Raw genomic sequence first — 22,575 nt, forward strand, 5'->3', positions numbered from 1 at the left:
GGTTAGAACAAAGTCATCTTCAACTACATAGCAGGTTCCAGCCCAGTCCGGACATCTCCTTTCAGATAAATGAATATGTCAACAACAGAGAGTACGGTGGGGCCAGCCGGGTGGCCCGGTGGCTTTAAGTCCTCATTCGGCAAATCTGGCAACCTGTGTTTGCTAGCCTGAAGTCACAGCAGAGGCAGAGAACCAACCGATTTCTGAAAGCTGTCCTCCTACCCCTGCGGGCTTGCCATGACAGGTCCACGGTCACGCACCCATCACACACGCTATTAATACAATCTTACATTTAAACCTAAAAAAAAAAAAAAAAATCAGTGAGGCACATTCTCACTGTGTAGACTTAGCCAGCCTGGAACTCTGTGTGTAGACCAGACAAGCCTTGAACTCAGAGATCTGCCTGCCTCTTCCCATTGTGTGCTGTGATTAAAGGCCTGTGCTACTCATGTCTGGCTTAGAAAACAAAAACTTAAGGTGGTAGGGATGTTGTTCAGTGGTAGAGCACGCACCTAGCATATAAGAGCCCTGTGTTTAAATCCTCATGTGCCACATGAGATCCTGTGACAAAAAACCAGTAGCAACAACAACAACAAAAATGGAAACAGGATCAACAAGATGGCTGATACCCAGTCTTGATACCAAACTTGAAGACCTGAGTTCAATCCCCCCAGTCCCTCAATCTGTCTTCTCACCTGTATTCATACACTATGGCTATTTCAAGTATACACACCATAAATAAATGTAACTTTAAAAAACAACAACAACAACAACAACAACAACAACAAAAAGGCAAAGGGGCTGAGAGATGGCTCAGTGGTTAAGAGCACAGGCTGCTCTTCCACAGGACTGGTTTTCATTCTTAGCTCCGACATGTAGCTCAAAATTGTCTGTAACTCCAGTCCTAGGGAGATCCAACACCTTCTAGCCTCCAAGGATACCAGGCACACATGTGACACACAGACATACATACCATACCCATGCACACAGAATAAAACAACTCCTTAAAAAAAGCCACGGAGGTAGCGCATACTTTTAATCGCAGCACTCTGAAGCTAGAGACAAAGGCAGTAGATGTCTGTGAGTTCAAGGCCAGCCTGCTCTACAGAGTAAGTTCCAGGACAGCCAGGGCTACACAGAGAAACCCTATCTCACCCCCTCCCTCCAAAAAAGACAGGAAAAGAAAGTCAAAAAAAATAAAATACACAGGTACACAGCACAATCTTACTATTACCAGAATATTCCAAAACATAATTGTCTGGGGCGTAGCATGGTACCATAGCAAGCCTTTGGGTCTTTCACAGAGTCCCGGATTTTGGGGTGCCACTGTTTTTGAGGCCCAGTTCAATGGGCACACAGAGGCTCAGCAGGCACTGGCTCCTGTAGCCACAGGACCTGGGCCTGGCCCAAGTTTGGAAACCCGATCAGCCACAGGCAGGTCACCTTGTAACAAGGCCTTTCCCAGCCAGAAATCTCAGCCTGCTCCTGGGCTAGCCAGGAACTGGAGCCATCTGATGGATAGCAGGCCTGGCCCAGCTGTCTCGGCTTCCTGTGGGGGACATCTGGGACCTCCATGCTACATACACTGCCCACAGGAGAACCACAACCACACACTGCTTAGTAGGGCCCAGGCTTGACTTTTCTGGGGTGTGTTTGTCTTTGCTCTTTTGAGACAAAGTCTCCCTGTTTAGTCCTGGATGGCCTGGGATTCACTATGTAGACCAGGCTGGCCTCAAATTCGCAGAGGTCTGCTTGGCTATGCCTCCCCAGTGCTGAGATTAAAGGATCATATGAGTAGCAGAGGCATGAGACATAAATGCACCTGAGGCTGGGGACCACAGAGGGACCACGCTGGGAAGAGTCCAGACCCACATTGGACTTTGTGGCAAGCCAGCTTCCGTCAGTACTAGAGGCCAAAAGCCCAGAAGAGCCGGGCGCCCAGGAGCGCACCTCTTACCTCTGTCCACTTTAAGGTTCCATTGAGCAGTCCACAATGGATCCTGGCCACCATGACATGTGCACCATGTCGGGTTTGTGTCAAGAAAGCTTCAGCTGTGTCACCCACTGATGTCACCTGGGTCTGGATGTCCTTGGGAAGTGACTCCACCTCTGTGAGCCCACAAGGATCTGTAAGAATCTATTGGGGGGGGGGGCGTGTCATGGTGTTTCATCACAGCCCCTGCAGAGAGCCCAGGAGAGGCCATTGGTGAAAGTGCAGCCCAGTTGCAGCAAGAGACTCCCCGCATTTCAGAGATGCCAGTGCCATGCGATGAGCACCAAGAACAGCAGTGGCCGGGGAGTGGAAGACAAGCTGTGTGTGCTGCGGAGGAGGCGCCCGAAGATCAGGACCGACCCCAGACGTTGGACGGTTATTTCCATGCTGGGATCTGGTCTTGCTTTGATCTGATTGTGTCTGTGCCCTGGTTCTTCCCTCTTGAAGTAAGGAAGCATTTGACTTTTATTTTATTTTTATTGGAGCCCACAGTAGAAACACTGGAACTTTTAAATGAAATTTTGGAGTTTTACAGACATGATTTTTCCCCCCATCTTACATGCATTGGTGTTTTGCCTGCATGTACACTCTGTGAGAGGATGTCACATCTTGGAGTTACAGACAGTTGTGAGCTGCCATGTCAGTGCTGGGATTTGAACCTGGGTCCTCTGGAAGAGCAGTCAGTGCTCTTTACCACTGAACCATCTCTCTAGTCCCTGGACTTTGGATTTTTTTCAGAGGCCTAATTTTTTTTTAGATTGCTTTTTGTTGGTTTGTTGTTTTTTGTTTTGTTGTGTTTTGTGACAGGTTGCTTCTGTAGCCCTGGTTTTCCTGGAACTCACTCCATAGAGCAGACTGGCCTCAACTCAAGAGGCTTGCCTGCCTCTGCCTCCAGAGTGCTTAGCTGATCTTTCACCAATGGCCTCTCCTGCAGGGGCTGTGATGAAACACCATGACCCCCCCCCAATAGATTCTTACAGATCCTTGTGGGCTCACAGAGGTGGAGTCACTTCCCAAGGACATCCAGACCCAGGTGACATCAGTGGGTGACACAGCTGAATCTTTCTTGACACAAATCCGACATGGTGCACAGGAGGAAAGGCCAGGATCCACCGTGGACTGCTCAAGGGAACCTCAAAGTGGACGGAGGTAAAAGGTGTGCTCCTGGGCGCCCAGCTCTTCTGGATCCCTGGGTGATCTCAGAAGGTGAAGGTTTTGGCCCCTGGTACAGTGTGAATCGAGGGTTAAAACTATGCACCACCACCACCAGAGAATGAAGTTTCCCCTGTGCCCCCCCCAATGAAGTTTTAAAGCATTTTAATTGATAAGACTGTGGGACTTGTGAAGTTGTAAATGTTTTACCGGTTAACCTGGTAAACAGTGTAAACATTTAACAGTTTAAAATGTTTTACATTGTGATGTCATATTAATGTGTGGTCATGGGGATGAACAAGAAGACAACGGCGTGACTTAACAGTGACCCAGGGACGAGGGGGATGCTGTGCTGTGTAGATTTATACAGTTGACCTGATACATGCTTATGTAGAGAGGAGGGAACATCAGTTGATGAACTTCTCCAGAAGACCCAGCTGGAGGCCAGCCCATGGAGCAGTTTCTTAATTAGCGATGGTGGGGGGGGCTGGTGAGATGGCTCAGTGGGTAAGAGCACCCGACTGCTCTTCCAAAGGTCCTGAGTTCAAATCCTAGCAACCACATGGTGGCTCACAACCATCTGTAATGAGATCTGACTCTCTCTTCTGGTGTGTCTGAAGACAGCTACAGTGTACTTAAATATAATAAATAAATAAATAAATCTTTAAAAAAAAAAAAATTAGCGATGGTGGGTGGTGCCTCCCTGAGGTGGTGGTCCAGGCTGAGCAAACCATGGGGAGCCAGCCACTGCCTCCAGGTCCCTGCCGTGTTTGACTTTCTCTCCTGATTTCTTCCAGTGACAGACTACGATTCAGAAGCATAAGCCAAATAAACCCTTTCCTCCCCAACTTGATTTCGGTCATGGTGCTCATCACAGCAATAGGAAGCCCCGCGGAGATCCTGCCATGCCATGGCTTGGTGGTTAAGAGCCCTGGCCAAAGCCGGGAGTGGTGGCGCACGCCTTTAATCCCAGCACTTCAGAGGCAGAGGCTGGCGGATTTCTGAGTTCAAGGCCAGCCTGGTCTACAGAGTTAGTTCCAGGACAGCCAAGGCTATACAGAGAAACCCTGTCTCGAAAAAAAATAAATAAATAAAAATAAAATAAATAAATAAATAAATAAATAAAACCACACTCATATTATATTATATATGTATTGTATTATATATATTAAAAGCAGAACTACTAATAGGAGAAATGATTGTATATGTAAAACAAATAGATATAAGCTCCTTTGTCCTTCTTGTGTTTTCAGAACTGAAGCTGCTGCTGAGGTGGTCCCACCCAGCCCAGCCAACTGTAGGCCTCCCCATTGGCCAGGTGGTGACTTTTGTCTTTTTTATTTATTTTATGTTTTGGTTTGGAAACAGAGGAAGGAAAGGAGGGAGGAAAGGAGGGAGGGAGGAAGGGAGGGAGGGAGGGAGACAAGGAAGGAAGGAAGGAAGGAAGGAAGGAAGGAAGGAAGGAAGGAAGGAAGGAAGACGGAAGGAAAGGAAAGAAAAGGAAAGGAGATAGGGAAGACGGGGAAGGGCTGTCCTGACTCAGTACTGTATCAAAAGTGGGGGGGCAGGGACATTGTGTGTTAACTGTCTGGGGAGGTGTCCCTGTCCAGGAGGGTGTGACACCGTCCTGGCAAGGAGCGTGTCTGACACAGGGATGGGGAGGCAAGGCCTGAGCTAGCTTGGTGCTTACACCACATAGCGGATATTGGCAGCTGGGAGCAGGGGTGTGTCACAGGAAGTCCTGAGCTTCGTGAGCAGCTTGTGACTCACCCACAGTACTCCCAGTTCAGACTCCCGCCTCGCTCTCCAGAGGCCCCCAGGGGAAGCAATGAGGTCCGATATCTCAGAATGCGGGAGGGGCCAGCCCTGACTGTGCGGCAGGGAGGGGGACTTGTCGAAGGTCAAGAGTCTTTGGGGTGGGTTCTGTCGTCTGCATAGCAGTCCACCAAGGAGTGGTTTTGGAGGAGGGGTGGACAGAAGGGCATGTTGGGGAACTGCTAGTTCTTGATGTAGGAAGTAGCCAGAGAGGCTTTCCTAAGGTGACCTGGGCTCCATGCTATTGTGTTGACCAACTCCCAGGCCGTCCATATCCACCTGAGAAAGAACCCAGGCAAGTGAGGGCTGGGTCCACTGTAAGTATTTGTTGGGGAGTCTTCTTAGCATTGCCTGTTCATCCCCTTCTGATACTGATAATTCTGGGGCACGGCTTGGGAAAGGAAGGTCAAAGGGACATTATATTCTTGGCTCTAAGGGGACCTGCTGGACCTCAAATTGAGATTCCACTTTCTGACAGGGAAGTGGAGGCTCCCATGCCTTCACTCAGCCTGGTTTCTGAATATTGTAGGGGTAAGAGTGAAGTGGGGCTGGAGAGATGGCTCCGCAGCGCAAGCTGGAGGACCAGGGTTCGATTCCCAGCACCACCATGGCAGCTCACAAACCCTCTGTAACTCGGGCTCCAAGGGATCAGACAGCCTCCTCTGGCCTCTGTCAAGCACCAACCATGCAAGCAAGCTGGGCACTGACACCCATATGCACAAAATTACAAATTTGAAAACAAGCCAGGCACACACGCCTTTAGACCCAGCACTCGGGAGGCAGAGGCAGGTAGATCTCTGTCAGTTCGGGGCCAGTGTGGTCTCCAGAGTGAGTTCCAGGGCAGCCAGGTCTACACAGAGAGACCCTGTCTTGGGAAAAAAAATGAAAACAAGAGGAGAGGGTCTCCTGGGGTTGGACAGGAATTAATGTGTGGACCAGTGCCGGGGGAATGTGACAGAGGGCAGAGTGTGTGCCCAACAGCCGGTCGCCCTGTGTGTAAGCTCCAAACCGGTGTGGCAACACAAACTCGAAGGTTAGAGTTACCTCCTTGGGGAAGTAGAGGCAGGAGGAACGAAAGTTTCAGGTCACTTTTGAGTCCATAGAGAGTCTGAGGCTAGCCTGGGCTACATGAAACCTTGGCTCAAAACTAAAATAAAGCTGGGTGTGATGGCGCATGCCTTTAATTCCAGCACTTTGGAGGCAGAGGCAGGCAAATTTCTGAGTTCGAGGCCAGCCTGGTCTACAAAGTGAGTTCCAGGACAGCCAGGGCTACACAGAGAAACCCTGTCTTGAAAAACAAAACAAAACAAAACAAACAAACAAACAAACAAAAAAACCCAAAACCTAAAATAAAAAACTTGGTGGAAACTGGGGACCATGCCCCAGAACAGAGAACAGAGGGGAGACAGGATGACAAGAAGGCTCACTAACTAAGAGCACTTGCCTCAAAGCCTGATGACCTGAGTTTTGTGGCCCCGGGGTATACAGAGGGAGAGACTTCAAAATAGGACCTCCACACATATACATTGGCATCCAGAACCCACAAACGTATGCCTATAAGATAGACTGTCCCCCAGGGCTACCCAGCGGAATGTAGCTTTCGAACTCAGCCAGGAGGTGAAAAAGTGCTGTAGCGGCCTAGAGATTTGCTGATGTCCCCAAACGCCGGGGACAATGTTGCTTCTCTGTATTGGGATGTCTGGGGCTCTCTGCATCTGGGACTTTGTTCTAAAAGGGCAATAAGGAAGCCACTGAGAGTGTGTGACAGGGAAAGGCTGAGCCAGCATTCCAGAATACAGGTAACTTGATAAAAAGCCCTAAGGGACAGGACTGCTCTGTGGGTAAAGGCACTCGCTTGCTGCCAAGCCTGACGACCTGAGCTGGGTCTCCAGAACCCACGTGGTGGAAGGAGAGAACCCAAGTCTGCAAGCTGTCCTCTGTCTTCTACACATATGTCGGGGCATGCACGAGCTCATGCCCACAATAATCAATACGTAACTAGGTAAGCGTGATAGACAGACCTAGTAGGACTGCGAATTAAACTCACGTAGAGCCCAGACTTAGTGTGGGGTGAGCCTGGGTTTGCAAAATTTACATGATCAACATAATAATGAGCGGAAGAAGATTAATAGCGCTGAAGGGATCTCAAAAAACTTGAGTTTTTAAAAAATAGGATGGGCTGGAGAGACATCTCAGGAGTTAAGAGCATTTATTGTATCTCTGCAGAGGACCTGGGTTCAATTCCCACTACCCACATGGTGGTTCACAACCATTCATAGTGTTCCTGGGGAATCTGACGCCCCCTTCTGATTTGCATGGACACCAAAGCATGCTTACAGGCAAAACACTCCCACAGAAAATAAAGTGAATAAATCGAACAAAAAGTTTTTTAAAAAATATGCACTTATTTCATCTTGTATGTATGTATGTATGTATGTATGTATGTATGTATGTATGTTGTGTGTTGGAGTGTATGTATGTGCACCACATGTATGCAGGAACCCACAGGTGAGATGAGGTGTCAGTTTCCTGGAACTGGAATTACAGGCAGATGTGAACAGCCATGTGGATTCTTGGAACCCAACCCAGGTCCTCTGCAAGAGTCATAGTAAATGGCTTCCAACTGATGAGCCCCAGGAAACCTTGGATTTTCCAGTGCTTTGTGATTTGAAATAGTATCCATGGAAACGTCAGAGGTAGGCAGCCAGCGTACAAGTAATCCAGAGTTGTGGGTGCCTTGCTCCAGTATGGAGATCTAGGACTTCTCCTGGGTTCCTGGGGGCTGGGTGAGGCTGTGCTCACTTGGATGAAACGGGGAGGCACTGAGTCTAACCTGATGTTGCTGTCTCTTGGCAGCTGGCCAGAGACCTTTGAGGGTTGTTAAGGGCTGGGCCTGGAAGCCAAGCCTGTCATTCCAGCTACAAGGGAGACTGAGGCAGGAAGATCAAAAGTTCAAAGCTACACAGTGAGTCCCAGGCCAGTCTCAAAATTAGAAGTAAAAAGAGGGCTGGGCGTGGCTCAGTGGTAGAGCCCCTGCCTAGAATCCCCCAGTGAGGGGCTGGGGTGTGGCTCAGTGGTAGAACAACTCCAGCCTAGAATCCCCCAGTGAGGGACTGGAGTGTGGCTCAGTGGTAGAGCCCCTGCCTAGAATCCCCCAGTGAGGGGCTNGGGGCGTGGCTCAGTGGTAGAGCCCCTGCCTAGAATCCCCCAGTGAGGGGCTGGGGGCGTGGCTCAGAGGTAGAACGACTCCAGCCTAGAATCCCCCAGTGAGGGACTGGAGTGTGGCTCAGTGGTAGAGCCCCTGCCTAGTCTTTCTTCGTTCCTGGATTCCATCCCCAAAGCTGTCAGCAAAACCTCAGAAATGTTAAGCAGTTTGATTGCTGCTCTTTCCTGGGAGGGGCTCAGGCCTTCTGCCTGGAAGGCAGGGTAAAGAAAGGGGGGAAAGGGTGTTCAGGGGTCACCAGATGAGCTAAATTTCCGGGTTAGGTGATAGATAATCCACACCCAGAGACCCCTGAGCCCAGGGCAGAGAGTGAAGGGTAAAGTGCGGGTACAAGGTGGCCTCGGCCTCTGCCTGCCAGCCAAGGACTGCAGGTAACCTACACTGTGATAGTCACCCTTCCCCGAGGGTGCGCCAGGTGCGGCGCCAGCCTCAGGCTGAGCTCTCTGCTTCTCTCTCTTCCCTCTCCCCACCCCCTCCCCACCCCAGCCATCAGGCCCTGCGGGCAGAAAGCAGATATTTGCTAAGAGTCTCAGAAAAGTCAGGCACAGATTTTGTTTTGTTTTGTTTTGTTTTCCCGCGTAGTCAAATGCTGAGGCAGGAGAATAACTGGGAGTTAAAGTCTAACTGGAATTACCAAGTGAGTTCCAGATCAGACAAGAATACAGAGAACCGGTCTCAAGAAAGGAACTACAATGCAGAATAAATTTAGTTAAGCTAGGCAGGGCTGCAGGAGCCTGTGTCCCAGGGTGCTGGAGATGAGGTCGGTCGCTTCTGCCACACTGAAGTCAAATAGTGGACTGCATGAGACCCTGTCTCAAAAACAAAACCAAAGAGCAAAAGAGGCTCTTGGGAGACACCTTGATGAGTAAGTCCTTGTTGAGTGGCCATAAGGACCTGTGGTTGTCCCCTCTGTACCTGTAACCCTAGCGCTGGGGTCAGCTAGGAAGATCAGCATTCACCTACACACAGCAAGTTCCAGGACAGCCAGGGCTACACAGAGAAACCCTGTCTCGAAAACCAAAATGAAAGGGGTGGGGGGAGCATTGTGCCCCCAGTTCCAACATTCCCGAGGCTGAAGCAGAGGGTCAGAAAAGCCAGCCTTGGCTTGATAGCAAGTTGGAAGTCAACATGGGCTACAAGAGATTCTGTCTCTCCAACACAGTTCCAGCGGCCACACCACACTGAGTGGGCTGAGACTAGACTGTGGAGGGGGCAGATGAGCCCTGGGTAACACGGCAGCAGTAGTGAAGCCAGCCCAGGGTCCTCGGGCAGCTTTGAGATAGTAGCTTCTGGATGTCGGAGCAGCCTGGGATCTCGGGTGTAGTTCCGTGTCCAGGCAGAGAGGTGCTGGCTATCTCTTGGCCATTGTGACTGGCTATCCATGAGTGCCCATCCAGGGAATACTCAGGACAGTAATGTCAGGGACTCGTGCCCCATGCTTCAGGGACAGGACCACCGCGCCCCTCCTCCGGAGCCTGAATTCTGAGGCTGAGGTCCTGGGTCTCAGATGGCACTCCCCAGGGTGATGGGTGACAGGGGAGCTGGGTGGCAAGGAGGACTCTTGATGGGGGTCAAGGAGAGTCCTGAGGCTGGCAGGGGGTGCACGGAAGAACTCCAGTAAAGGGGGTTCTCCATATTTTCTCTTGGGACAGAGTCATATTAAGTGGCCTGGGCCTGCTTTGAACTGTCAAGCCTCCTGCTTCCCTAACTGAGATAACAGACGTTGGCTACCAGGGTGTTTGTCTGTTTGTCGGCAGTGCTATTCTCTTTGAAAGGTTTAGGTTGGGACTCACAGGCTCCCTGTCACAGGGCTTTGGGGCAGGTGACTGCATCTTATCAGATGGTTATCCCACCGACTCATGCGGGCCTGCCTGCCTCGGCGCCTTCTGAGAATCCCATAGCTCTCTATCTCAGCTGGAGATAAGGCAGCAGCCCCCCTGCCTGTCCCTGTCCAGCACAGCCTGGCCCAGGCTCCCTGCAGGCCCAAGCCAGTTCCTACCCCACCCCCTCAGCTAGCCCAGCCCACTTGGCCCAACTTCCTCTCCTTAAAAGGCTAAATTCTGGAGGAGAGCAGGGAGGGGGCGTGGGAGCCTCAGCGCAGCTGTCCCCTCTACCCTTAGGGAGCAGTGGACCAACCTGGGGAAACAGGATGCAGCCCAGCACCTGGGGTTCATGAGATCCCTGTCTGGGCCCCCACTACAGGCTCCTGCACAGGACCTTGAGGTCATCTCTCGCTTTCTCCTCTCTTGTTCCAAAATTGGGCAGGAAATACTGCCTAGAGCCCCAGGGTGGCCAGACCTGGTCTGTGGATTTGTGGCAATTAGGGTGTCATAGGCAAAAGATGCCCTGGGGCCCCAAGGGGCTACCTTGGGCTAGCTCTCTCTCTCTCTCTCTCTCTCTCTCTCTCTCTCTCTCTCTCTCGGTCTCTGTCTCTCTCTGTGTCTCTCCCTGCTGAAGATTAAACCCAGGGTCTTTAACATTCTAGTCAAGAGCTCTATCACACTGAGCAACATCCCGCCAGCCTCTCTTCCCTTTTTCTCTCAGGACAGAATCACACTAAGTTGCCAGGGTTGGCTTTAACTTCCAGTCCTCTTATCTCCGTAGCAACTGAGATGACGGGCTCATGCCACCAGGATCAACTGGGAGTTTGTTGTTCTTCTCTGTTTTTGTTTGTTTGTTTGAATGGAGATCTAGCCATGTAGCCCTGGCTAGCCAGGGACTTGCTGCATAGATCAGGCTCCTCCCCAAATCGCTGTGCCGCCCATGGCTCTGCCTCCTAAGTGCCCTGTCTACAGGAGAGGGCCACCATATCTGGCTTCCATTAGTGTTTCTTGAAACAAGTCTTTCTCTAAATAAGACTGACCTCAAATTCACCCTGCAGTCCGAGCTGGCCTCGAACTTGTAGCATTCCTGCTTTCGCCTCTCCAGTGCTGGGATTACAAGTAAGTCACCGCACCCAACTTTTGTCTACAGCTTCAGTATCCCCGTTTTTCAGCGGGGATGCTTCTTGCCAAGGTTCAAACTCCAAGTCTCCTTTGAGAAGCCTACTCCTCCAGGACAATAGAGACAGCAAGGCCGGGATAAAAACTTGGAAGCTCATCACACAAAGTTCCAGTGTGCTCCGATGGTGCCCCTGTACTAGTACTTGGAAGGCCAAAGCCAAAGCGGGTCACCAGTTCTAGGACAGTCTGGTCAACTTAGCAGCATGGCTCTGCCTCCCCCCCCCAAAAAAAAAAAAAAGTAAAGAGGGTCGGAGGGTGGAGGACATAGCTCCCTCGGAAGAGCACTGGTCAAGCAGGCATGAGATGTGGGACTCAGACCCTCAGCACAGTGTAGCGTAAACCGGATGTGACGTGCCTGTCAATAATGCCAGCACTTGGGAGGTGAAGGCAGAAGGACCAGAAATTAGTGGTCATCCTTGCCTCCATAGGGAGGTCGACGGTAGCCTGGGCTCTGTGAAACCCAATCTCAAAAACAAATGACTGATAGGGGCTGGAGAGATGGCTCAATGGTTAGGAGTACTTGCTGATCTTGCAGGGGACCTTGTTTGTCTCCTAGCACCCATGTCTGGCTCCCAACTGCCTGTGACTCTAATTCCAGGGGAATCCCATGTGTCTGGCCCCCAAGGGCACCAACAGTTACATGCACATACCCACATACAAACACACACTCATACGCATAGTCCAACATAAAATGAATTGCCAGATGTGCGCCACCACTCCATGCCACATGCTTTCTACAGATCTCTGAGTTCTAGGCCAGCCAGGTCTACACAATAAGACCCTAGATCACCCTGAAACCACCAAATAAGTAAACCAATCAATCAATCAATCTTAGCTGGTGTGTGTGTGTGTGTGTGTGTGTGTGTGGCACAGGGCTTTAATCCCAGCACTCAGGGAGACAGAGGCAGACAGATCTCTGTGAGTTCAAAGCTAACCAAGAATATACAGTGAGACTTTGTCAATAATAATAATAATAATAATAATAATAATAATAATAATAATAATGCCGGGCGGTGGTGGCACACACCTTTAATCCCAGCACTCAGGAGGCAGAGGCAGGTGGATTTCTGAGTTCGAGGCCAGCCTGGTCTACAAAGTGAGTTTCAGGACAGCCAGGGCTACACAGAGAAACCCTGTCTCAAAAAAAAACAAGGGTTGGTGAGATGGCTCAGTGGGTAAGAGCACCCGACTGCTCTTCCGAAGGTCTGAAGTTCAAATCCCAGCAACCACATGGTGCTCATAACCATCCGTAACGAGATATGACGCCCTCTTCTGGAGTATCTGAAGACAGCTACAGTGTACTTACATATAATAAATAAATAAATCTTTAAAAAAAAACAAAGCAAAATAATAATAATAAAATAAAAAGAATGACATGCAAATAGCTGTTGTTGGTTCTTTTGGTTTTGAGAGAGCGTTTCAGTAGGTAGCTCTGGCTGTCCTGGAACTCACTATGACCAGGCTGGCTTCGAACTCACAGAGATTTGCCTGCCAATGCCTCTCCAGTTGCTGGATGGTCCGTATCACCATGCCAGGACATAAATAGTATTTTTAAAAAAGAAGAAAAGAAAAAGGAAGGCTGTGGCTACAGCTCAGTGGAATGTTCTAGGACCCGGGTTCAATTCTCTAAAGAAACTCTGCCCTGCCTCCCTCCCCACCCTCCTTGGGAATCTCAGTCATCCAGCCGGGCCAAGGGGCTGGAGAGCTGGGGCCCTTGGCTGTCCTTTGGCTACAAGCACTAGGCAGGCCCCTGGGCCGCTCTCCATCTAAGCTCAGGGCCTCAGTTTCCCTTTCTGTTCTTCAAGGAGGGCGGGGCCTGGCCAGCTGACGGGGGAGAGCGGTGCACAGCTGGGTTGTAGTGGGAGCTGGGGTTTGGCAGGGTTGGGGGGCTGGAGTGTCCCCTCCCTCTGATCCCCGCCTGCGGCCGCTGCCCACGAGTCGTCCATAAAAGGCAAGGAGCGCAGGTCGCGCCAAACTTAGTCATGCGGCGGCGGCCGGCGGCTGCCCGCGCGACTTCCTCCGCCGACTTCCCGTTTCGAGAGCGGAGCCCGCAGGGGATGCGAGGTGTGGTCCTGCCTTTCGAAATGGCCCCGATTCCCCTAAGGGGACCCGCGATGCCGGAGCCCCTGTCCTGCAGAGGGGACCGCTGAGGGTCCGCGGGCACACACCCGAGCTTGTGTTTGAGAAAGCGGGGAGGGGGTGGGGTTCGGGGGGGCAGGGAGTCGCACTCTGTATAGCCCAGGCTAGCCTGCCTCAGCCTCGGAGTGCTGGGATCTCGAGAGCAAGCCATTATTACTCTGGGCTTAGGAATGCATGAAGGGCTTCCAGAAGGCGCAGCTGTTACCGTGAAGCGGGAAGGGAGCTTGGATAAGGGAGGTTTAGGAGAGCTTTGTTTGTTGGTGGTGGAGCTGGTAGCTCATCCGTGCTAGCCCAGGGCTCCCCATCTGAATGTTCTAGACTGTATTTCTTTGAAATAAGATCTTGTGCAGGTCAGGCTGGTCTTGAACTCTTGTTTTTTTGTTTGTTTGTTTTGTTTTTGAGACAGGGTTTCACTATGTAACATTGACTGGTTTAGAACTCACTCTATAAACCAGGCTGGCTTCAAACTCATAGAAACCTACCTGTTCTTGGAGTGCTGGCATAAACAGTATACAGTTTGGCCTTGAAGTCATTCTCCAGGCTCCACCTTCCAAGGCAGCAGGCCTCTGGCTGCCTCTGCCTCCCAAGTGCTGGCATTAAAGCTCTGCTCCATAATGCACAACTTATTTCTTATTTCCCTTCTTTCTTTTTCTTTTTTTGGTTTATTCGAGACAGGGTTTCTCTGTGTAGCCCTGGCTGTCCTGGAACTCACTCTGTAGACCAGGCTGGCCTCGAACTCAGAAATCCACCTGCCTCTGCCTCCCAAGTGCTGGGATTAAAGGTGTGTTTGGATTTGGGGTTTTTAAAAAATATATTCATTTTTACGGGCATGAGTGTTTTGTCTATATGAGTGTCTGTGTACCAGGTGCCTACGGTGCCTGTGAGGCCAGAAGAAGGCACCAGAGCTGGAGCTACAGACAGTTGTGAGCCACCATGTGGATGCTGGGAATTGAATCCTGTCGGTGATTTTCCCCGGGGAAGGAACAGTTGGTCTGTGGGCACCATGCTTGTATTCCTTCAGGCACTTTCCCATAGATTGCGAATGTCTTACCTGGTGTGGCGGGCAGTGCAGCTCTATAATCTTAGCACTGGGGAGGCGGAGGGGCAGGAGGATCAAGAATTCAAAGCCCTTCAAGTTCCAAGCCAGCCAAGGCAACAATGAGACCCTGCCTCAAGAAAAGATACTTTGTAGAAACACGGAGGCAAAATGGCTGTCCCGAACTGAGTGAACTGAAACCAATCTCTCTAGAGCAGTGGTTCTCAACCTTCCTAATGCTGTGACCTTTTAATGTGGTTCCCCATGTGGCGGTGACCCCCCACCCATAAAGTTATTTGGTTGCTACTTCATAACTGTAGTTTTGCTACTGTTACAAATCGTAATGTAAGAATCTGATGTGACCCACACGGTGAACCTCCCCCTTCTCCCCCCTCCCCCCCTAGGGGTTGTGATGAAACTATGACACACAGACTGAGGCATGAGTCCCACGTACACAGTAGGTGCTCAACAAAGGAGTCCGCTGTATTGAGCGTCCTTCGCCTCAGCCTCTCTGGGAGATGGGAAGACTAAGCTGGGAGGGATCAGCTCACTGTGGCTAATTCATGGTTAGCTGTAAAGGCTTATGTTTCTAAGGAATGGGGCCAGCCAGTCCCAAGGCCCGGTCTCTAGTCCTGTCCTGTCCTGTCCTGTCCCTTAGCCTGGGGTCACTCCAGGTAAGGCTCAAGGCCAGCACACTTAGCAGGACCCAGTTGGGCAGGTCACTTAGACTCCAATTCCAGGTGGCCGGAACCACAGCTGCCTGTTTGGGCAGTGAGGACATCTGGGGGCAGGTGCAGAGCTCACAGAACCCCTGAGGTAGAGAGGAGAGTGTAGGCTGATGAAAGGACTACAGAGACTGAGGGCAAAGAGGACAGGCCTGGTGGCTCATGCCTGGGATGCCAGGACTCAGGTGGCTAAGGCCAGAGGCCAGAAAGTTCCAGGCCAGGGCCATCAAGATGGCTTAGGGAGTGTTTGCGGTGTAAGCCTGAAGACCCAACTAAGTTCAGTGGCCAGAACCCATGGCAGAAGAGAAGCAAATAGTCTTCCAGAGTTTCTCTGACCTCCACGTGTGTGAATCAAAATTGAGACAGGGTCTCACTGTGTATCCCAGGCTAGCTTGGAGCTCAAAGAGCTCTCTCCTGTCACTCACTGCCTTTACCTCCCAAATCCCAAGTGCTGGGATCAAAGTTGTCTGCCAGTATGTCTGCCTGTAGTGGGACACGATCAAGGGTGGCCTGGTCTACATAGCAAATTCCAGGATAGCCAGAGCTTCACACCGAGACTCTGTCTTGAAACCGAACAAACAGAACAAAAAGAAAGAAATTGATCCTGCGGTCCTCTTGTGCGTGTGTCCGACGCTATACCCAAATTCTCCAGGGGAGATTCCCCATGACCCCTCATAGTTTCTTTTTCTTTCTTCCTTCCTAAATTTCATTTTTATTTCCACACGTATACACGGATGCTTGCTTGCATGTATATCTAAGCACCGGATGTTTGCCTGGTGCCCCTGAGGGTCAGAAAAGGGCACTAGCTCTCCTGGAACTGCAGTTACGTGTAGTTGTGAGCACCCGTGTGGGTTCTGAGAATTAAACCCGGGTCCCCTGGAAGAGCAGCCAAGGCTGTTAACCACTGAGCCATCTATCTCTCCAGCTCTTGAGTCTTCCCCCAAGCGCAGGGAGGTTTAAACAACTTGGCCAGAATGAACTAAGAGTGATGGGGGGTGGGGTGCTCAAGAGGAGGGTGACTGGAGTGGGGCAGCTGCGGCTCTGTCTGGTAGGAGCAGAAAGGAAAGGGGGGAGGTCCTGTGAGGGACGAAGCAGAGTTAGTACAAAAACTGGAGCGGTCCAGTCAGGGTGAGACTAGCAGGCCAGAGGCCTCTCTCTGGTGCCACTTAGTGGCGAAACCTTATTTCTTGTCCTATTCCCCTTTATCCCCAAGGTACACTGGTGAGGGCCGACTTCTCAGCCACAGGCATCGAGGACCAGGCTTGGTGGCTCACCCAGCACTTGGGAAGATGAGAGACAAGGATCACTGTGATTTCAAGACCAGCCTGGGCTACATAGTAAGTCCAGGATAGCCTGAATTCTTCTTAATAAACAAAACATAGAGCTGGGCGGTGGTGGTGCACGCCTTTAATCCCAGCACTCGGGAGGTAGAGGCAGGCAGATCTCTGAGTTCGAGGCCAGCCTGGTCTATAGAGTGAGTTCCAGGACAGCCTGGGCTACACAGAGAAACCCTGTCTCGAAAAAACAACAACAAAAAAAGAAATCTCCCTGGGGACTGGAGAGATGGCTCAGTGGTTAAGAGCACTGGCTGCTCTTCCAGAGATTCTGAGTTCAATTCCCAGCAACCACATGGTGGCTCACAACCATCTATAATGGGATCTGATGCCCTCTTCTGACATTCGGGTATACATGCAGATAGAACACTCATATATGTAAAATAAATAAATAAATCTTTTTTTTTTTTAAGATTTATTTATTTATTATATGTAAGTACACTGTAGCTGTCTTCAGACATTCCAGAAGAGGGAGTCAGATCTTGTTACGGGTGGTTATGAGCCACCATGTGGTTGCTGGGATTTGAACTCGGGACCTTCAGAAGAGCAGTCAGGTGCTCTTACCCACTGAGCCATCTCACCAGCCCATAAATAAATCTTTTAAAAAATCAGACTGAATTGTTTTCACACGCCGGAGTCCCATAAAAAATTAATTAATTTTTTTTTTAAAAAGAAAAGGATGAAATCTGGCTGTGGTGGCTCACGCTCTTAATCCCAGTGTTTGGGAGGCAGAGGGAGGCACATCTCTGAGTTCGAGGCCAAGGCCAGCCTGGTTGATAGAGTAAGTTCCCGGACAGCCAGGGCTACAGAGAAACTGTCTCAAAAAGCAAAAACAAAACAAAACAAACAAACAAACAGAAAATACAGGGTCGGTCTGGAGAGATGGCTCAGTGGTTAAGAGTGCCGACTACTCTGAAGGTCGCGAGTTCAAATCCTAGCAACCACATGATGGCTCACAACTATCCATAATGAGATTTGATGCCCTCTTGTGGTGTGTCTGAAGACAGCTACAGTGTACTTACACAAAATAAATAAATAAATTAAAAAAGAAAAAAAAATAAAAAAGAAAATACAGGATCTAACCACGTAGCCTTGGCTGTCCTGAAACTCTCCATGTGAAATGGGCCCTTCATCCCCTCTGCCTTTCAGGTGCTGACATTCCATGTGCACCCCCACCCCTGGCTACTGTTTAATTTCCTTTTTTTTTTTTAAAGCCAGGGTCTCTATTTAGCCCTGACTGATGTGGGCCAGGTTCTCTCACCCTCAGATCTCTTCCTGCTCCTGCCTTCCTAATGCTGTGCCACCATGCCTGGCTTATTTATTTTTTATTATTTCTTATTTAGTCATTTTGCATTTTTGAGACAGATTCTCACGTAACCCAGGCTAGCCTGGAGCTTGCTGCGTAGCTGAGGCTGGGCTCGCACTTTTCATCCTCCTGCCTCTTCTTCTCCAGTGCTGGGATGACAGGCGTGCACCAGCTCCTTCAGGCAAGACTATGCACTGTTTGCTTTGAGATAGGGTCTTACAATGTAGCCCAGGTTGGTATGGAACTTGAGATGTAAACTGGGCTGGCCTTGAACTCACAAAGATTTGCCTGCCTCTGTCTCCCACAGTGCTGGGATTAAAGGTCTGTGCCACCATGCCCGGCATTATTATTAATTTGTGTTTCAAAGCATGCTTCTGTGAAGGGGTTCTCTTGGTGACCCATAGGAAGGTCCGCCACAGCCAGGTTGAGCTCTGGTGCCTCCTACTGGCAAACACTAACAGGAAGCTGGCTGCCAGGGACTCTGGGAGATGTAGTTTATAGTTGCATCCTGTGGTCCAGAGGAGACTAGTGGATCTGAAGCTAGGAGCCAATAGCTCTGAGGTTAGCAGCAGGCCATCAGGGACATTTTATTCTGGGTCTAACAGTCCCTACGCTGCTATCCACTGGCATGGATCTGGGCACACAGTTGCCCACTAACACTACTCCACACATGGGCACTTTTGAGTTTGTGCCTGGACAATTTTGGCTATCCGAGCTGCATGGACTTGCAGATGTCTCTTTGCTGGACCAGGGGCTTTGACTGTGACAGTGGACCGAATGTCTTGGCTTGCAGGTGCACCAGACACAGAGCACAGGTAGTGCAAAGGTCCTGTGGTGGCAGCTGGCTTTGGGTAGAGGCGCCCTTGTTCCTCACTCAGCCTTAGTTCGCACACATGAACGTTACATCGTTAAGAATGATTTTTGCGAGCCAGCGTGGTGGCGCATGGTGGCTCACGCCTTTAATCCCAGCACTCGGGAGGCAGAGGCAGGCGGATTTCTGAGTTCGAGGCCAGCCTGGTCTACAAAGTGAGTTCCAGGAAAGCCAGGGCTACACAGAGAAACCCTGTCTCGAAAAAAAAAAAAAGAGAGAGAGAATGATTTTTGCTGGATTACCGGCTGAGCGTTGGACACCCAGCTTTGTGCGGTGCAAATGCACGCTCTCCAGGTCCCGAATCCAACTTGTCCTCCTTAGGGAAGGCGTCCACCATTGCTAGGAGGACAATTATAGACTGGGCTCAGCTCTGGGGTTTACCTTTCCTAGGGACGGGAGAAAAGAGGACCCCACCCTTGAATTCCAAGTGGTTCAGACCTCGAATCGCCTCTCCGGGATAGGCTGCTATGTTCATGGCAGCCGCCAGGTGGCGATAGAGACGCGCCCATTGACTCAGGCTGGGCGGGGCTGTACCTATGCGGAGAACTGCAGGGGGAGACGCCCACAGACCCATTTAGGAGGAATTCTGGGTTCTAAAAGGCAAAATATCCCAGGCCTGGTGGTGAAGGCCTTTAATCCTAACGCTTAGGAGGCAGAGGCAGGCCGATCTCTACGAGTTTGAGGCCAGCCTGGTCTATATAATGAGTTCCAAGACAGCCAGGGCTCTGTAGATATGTAATGAGAGATTCTGTCTACATGACCTGAGTTTGATCCTTGGCATGCACACGAAAAACTGGATTCAGGGCCATGCATCTGTAACCTCAGAACGCCTACAGCAAGACGAGAGAAAGAGACCCGAGAATCTTTAGGAAACTTGCTGGCGCATTGGCCAGCAAGCCTAGAGTAGAGGAAGAGCAGCAGCAGAAAAGAGATACAGGGGACGTTCCTTCCTCGGTGGGTGTGCTGGCGATGTGACACATGCCTCTGACACTGGCTTATAGGAGGGAGGGGCCAGCAGTCTCTCCGGGGCGCCAGGAGTCCAGCGTTTCCTCCTCCTCCTCCTCCTCCTCCTCCTCCTCCTCCTCCTCCTCCTCCTCCCCCTCCTCCTCCTCCTTCTCCTTCTTTTTAGATTTATTTATTATATGAATCTACACTGTAGCTGTCTTCAGACACACCAGAAGAGGGAATCAGATCCCATTACAGAAGGTGTGAGCCACCATGTGGGTGCTGGGATTTGAACTCAGGACCTCTGGAAGAGCAGTCAGTGCTCTTAACCGCTGAGCCATCGCTCCAGCCCGAGTCCAACTTTTTATGAGTGCTGGACACCTAAATCAAGTCATATATATATGTTATCATATATCATATAGCCTAGGCTACCCCTCAAACCCTGTAAGAAGGCGATGATGATACTGAACTTCTGGTTCACTTGCTTCTACCTCCTGAGTGTTGGAAGCAAAGGCCTGTGCCACCAAGCCTGCCTTGCTATTGTTGTGACAGGGCCTCTCTATGAAGTCCTTGCTGTCCCAGAGCTCCCTATGTAGACTAGGCTAACCTTGAACTTACAGAGATCCACCTCTCATTGCCGAGTGCTGGGGTTATAGGTATGTGCGAGCATACTTGGGATTACCGGGCTTTTGATTATATATCCTGTAGCCCAGAATTCTGTATTCTCAGACCAGTATCATGCCTTCCCCCTCAGCCTCCCAAGGGCAGGGACCACACACCTTTCAGCTGATTCAGACCCCACCCGCATGGATTTACCTCCAAATGTATCCCAAGACACCAACTCCGTTTTCCCTGCCTTGGTTTAAGAGACTCTGGGAGTGCTGTGTGATTTCATAAAAGTTCACAGCCTCTCTGGGCTCCCACGCACCGCGTAGGCGCAGAGAAGGGACTGTGGCTGCTTCGACTTGTAGGAGCTGGAAAATCTTGCTTTCCTGGATCTCACTGGATTTAGAAAACCAAAATTTGCAGAAGCCTTTCATCTCTGACCGGGTCAGAAGCAGCCGATTCTGATGGGCTGAATTCCCAGCGCCCTCTGTAGTGGGAGACCAGGGGTAGGGGGTAGACACGACCCACAACTGGGGAACGGGGCCAGAGAGAAACCCAGTGGTCTGCAGGCATCTTTTTCCCAGAACCACAGGCTCTGAAACAAACCAGTTTCCCCTGCAAGCTCCGCCCATGCTCCCCGACCTCAAGTCTGGAACTCTCCAGATTGGTCGTTCCTACCCACAACTAACCCAAAGAAATTGGCAAGCTTTGCCACACCCACGTCGCCAGGCCACGCCCACAAGCGTCTTGGCTTCCACCACCATATCTGGCTTAGAAGATAGATGTGGGACATTGACCCCCAGGTTCTCGGACCTGCAAGCAAGCACTCCACCGACTGAGCTACAGTCCCAGCTGTTTGTTTTTCTGTTCTTGGAGTCTCTTTAGCTCATACTGGCATGGAAGTCATGGTAATCTTTCTGCCTCCACCTCCTAAATGCTTGGATGAGAGTGGGTGTCCCTGCAACAGTTTATGTTATTAGACTTGATCTACAGGGAGGCCTGGAGCCAGTTCCTGCATCGTGTGCGCGTTCACACAGAGATACAAGGATGCAGGCCAGAGAAGTACACCCACTGAGCCTGGAGCTAGGTTGGTAGCCAGCTGGTCCCAGAGTTCTCCTGGCTCCACAGCAACCATGGTTACAGATCCAGTGGCAGCCAAGCCTGGCTTCCCTCATGGATGCTAGTGATTTGAACTCGGTTCCCCATGCCCGTGTCTCAAGTATCCTACCCACCGAGGCATCTCCCCAGCCTCTCCTGTGTCCTAATGACATGTCACATGGTTCTTCCTTTTCACAGCTTGCCTGGTTGAGGCGATAATTTCTAAAGGTACAAACAAAAATTTGGAGTCTGGGCATGACTGGGCGTGGCTGAAATCCCAGCACTTGAGAGGAGGGGAAGAGTCAGGGTTTGGCAGAAGGAGGCAGTGTCCAAGGAAGGGAAGCAGGGGGACCTCTGTGATGGCTCAGCAGGTAAAGGGGCAGGTGAGCTTCCAGGCCTGCCAACCTCAGCTTGACCCCGAACCCTCAGAGTGGAGAGAACTAATTCTGGAAAAATGTTCATTGATTTCCACATATGTTACCCAGGTGCATATGTGTGCATGTGAGCACACACACACTAACTGAAGCAGAACAACAGCAAATCAAAGACAGAGCTCGTTGGTGGCCCACGCCTTCAATCCCCGGCACTCAGGATTCAGAGGTAGGCGGAGCTTGGATTGTTGGAGGCTAGCCTGGTCTACAGAGCGAGTTCCAGGATAGTCAAGGCTTCAGGCTCAAAACGAAACTGACAATGACCTTGAACTCTTGTATCTCCTTCCTCGGTTCTGGAGGAAGAGGATTACAACACAAAGAAACATTGTCTTTTGTTTCAAAAACACAAAAACAAACACCCTCCTTGCTCTCCAAAAATCCATGAGCAAACAAACAAAAGGAAGGCAGGCGCCTCCTGTTTGAGGCTAAGCTCCGGCAATGAGTCACAACCCAGGAGAATAAAAGTCAAAAACTCAGGTGGCCATGCGGAATTTCAAGTGACCCAGGGAAAAGAAATCACCTGTTGTCTGATCTTCAGAGAAACTCATAGATGAATATAACAGCCCTGGCCAGTTTAAACCATCAGGTACTGACGTTCTTTGCTTTAATTATAACCAAAAAGTGTTACCACAAGACACCTAGGTATGGATCTCTTGAGTGTCCTTAGTTTTTGCCTCCCAAGGTCCCTCTTTCTCTAAGTCAGCCCCTCGATAGTATAGCAGGACACCCTACGCTTAGTAGATCTTTAAGTTAAAAGAAAAAGTACCTTAATCCCGGCACTAGGGAAGCAGAGGCAGGCAGATTTCTGAGTTCAAGGCCAGCCTGGTCTACAGAGTGAGTTTCAGGACAGCCAGGGCTGTACAGAGAAACCCTGTCTTGAAAAAAAACAAAAAAAAAAA

Source organism: Mus pahari, chromosome 23 (genome assembly GCF_900095145.1).
Source record: "Mus pahari chromosome 23, PAHARI_EIJ_v1.1, whole genome shotgun sequence".
NCBI classification, from domain to species: Eukaryota; Metazoa; Chordata; class Mammalia; order Rodentia; family Muridae; genus Mus; species Mus pahari.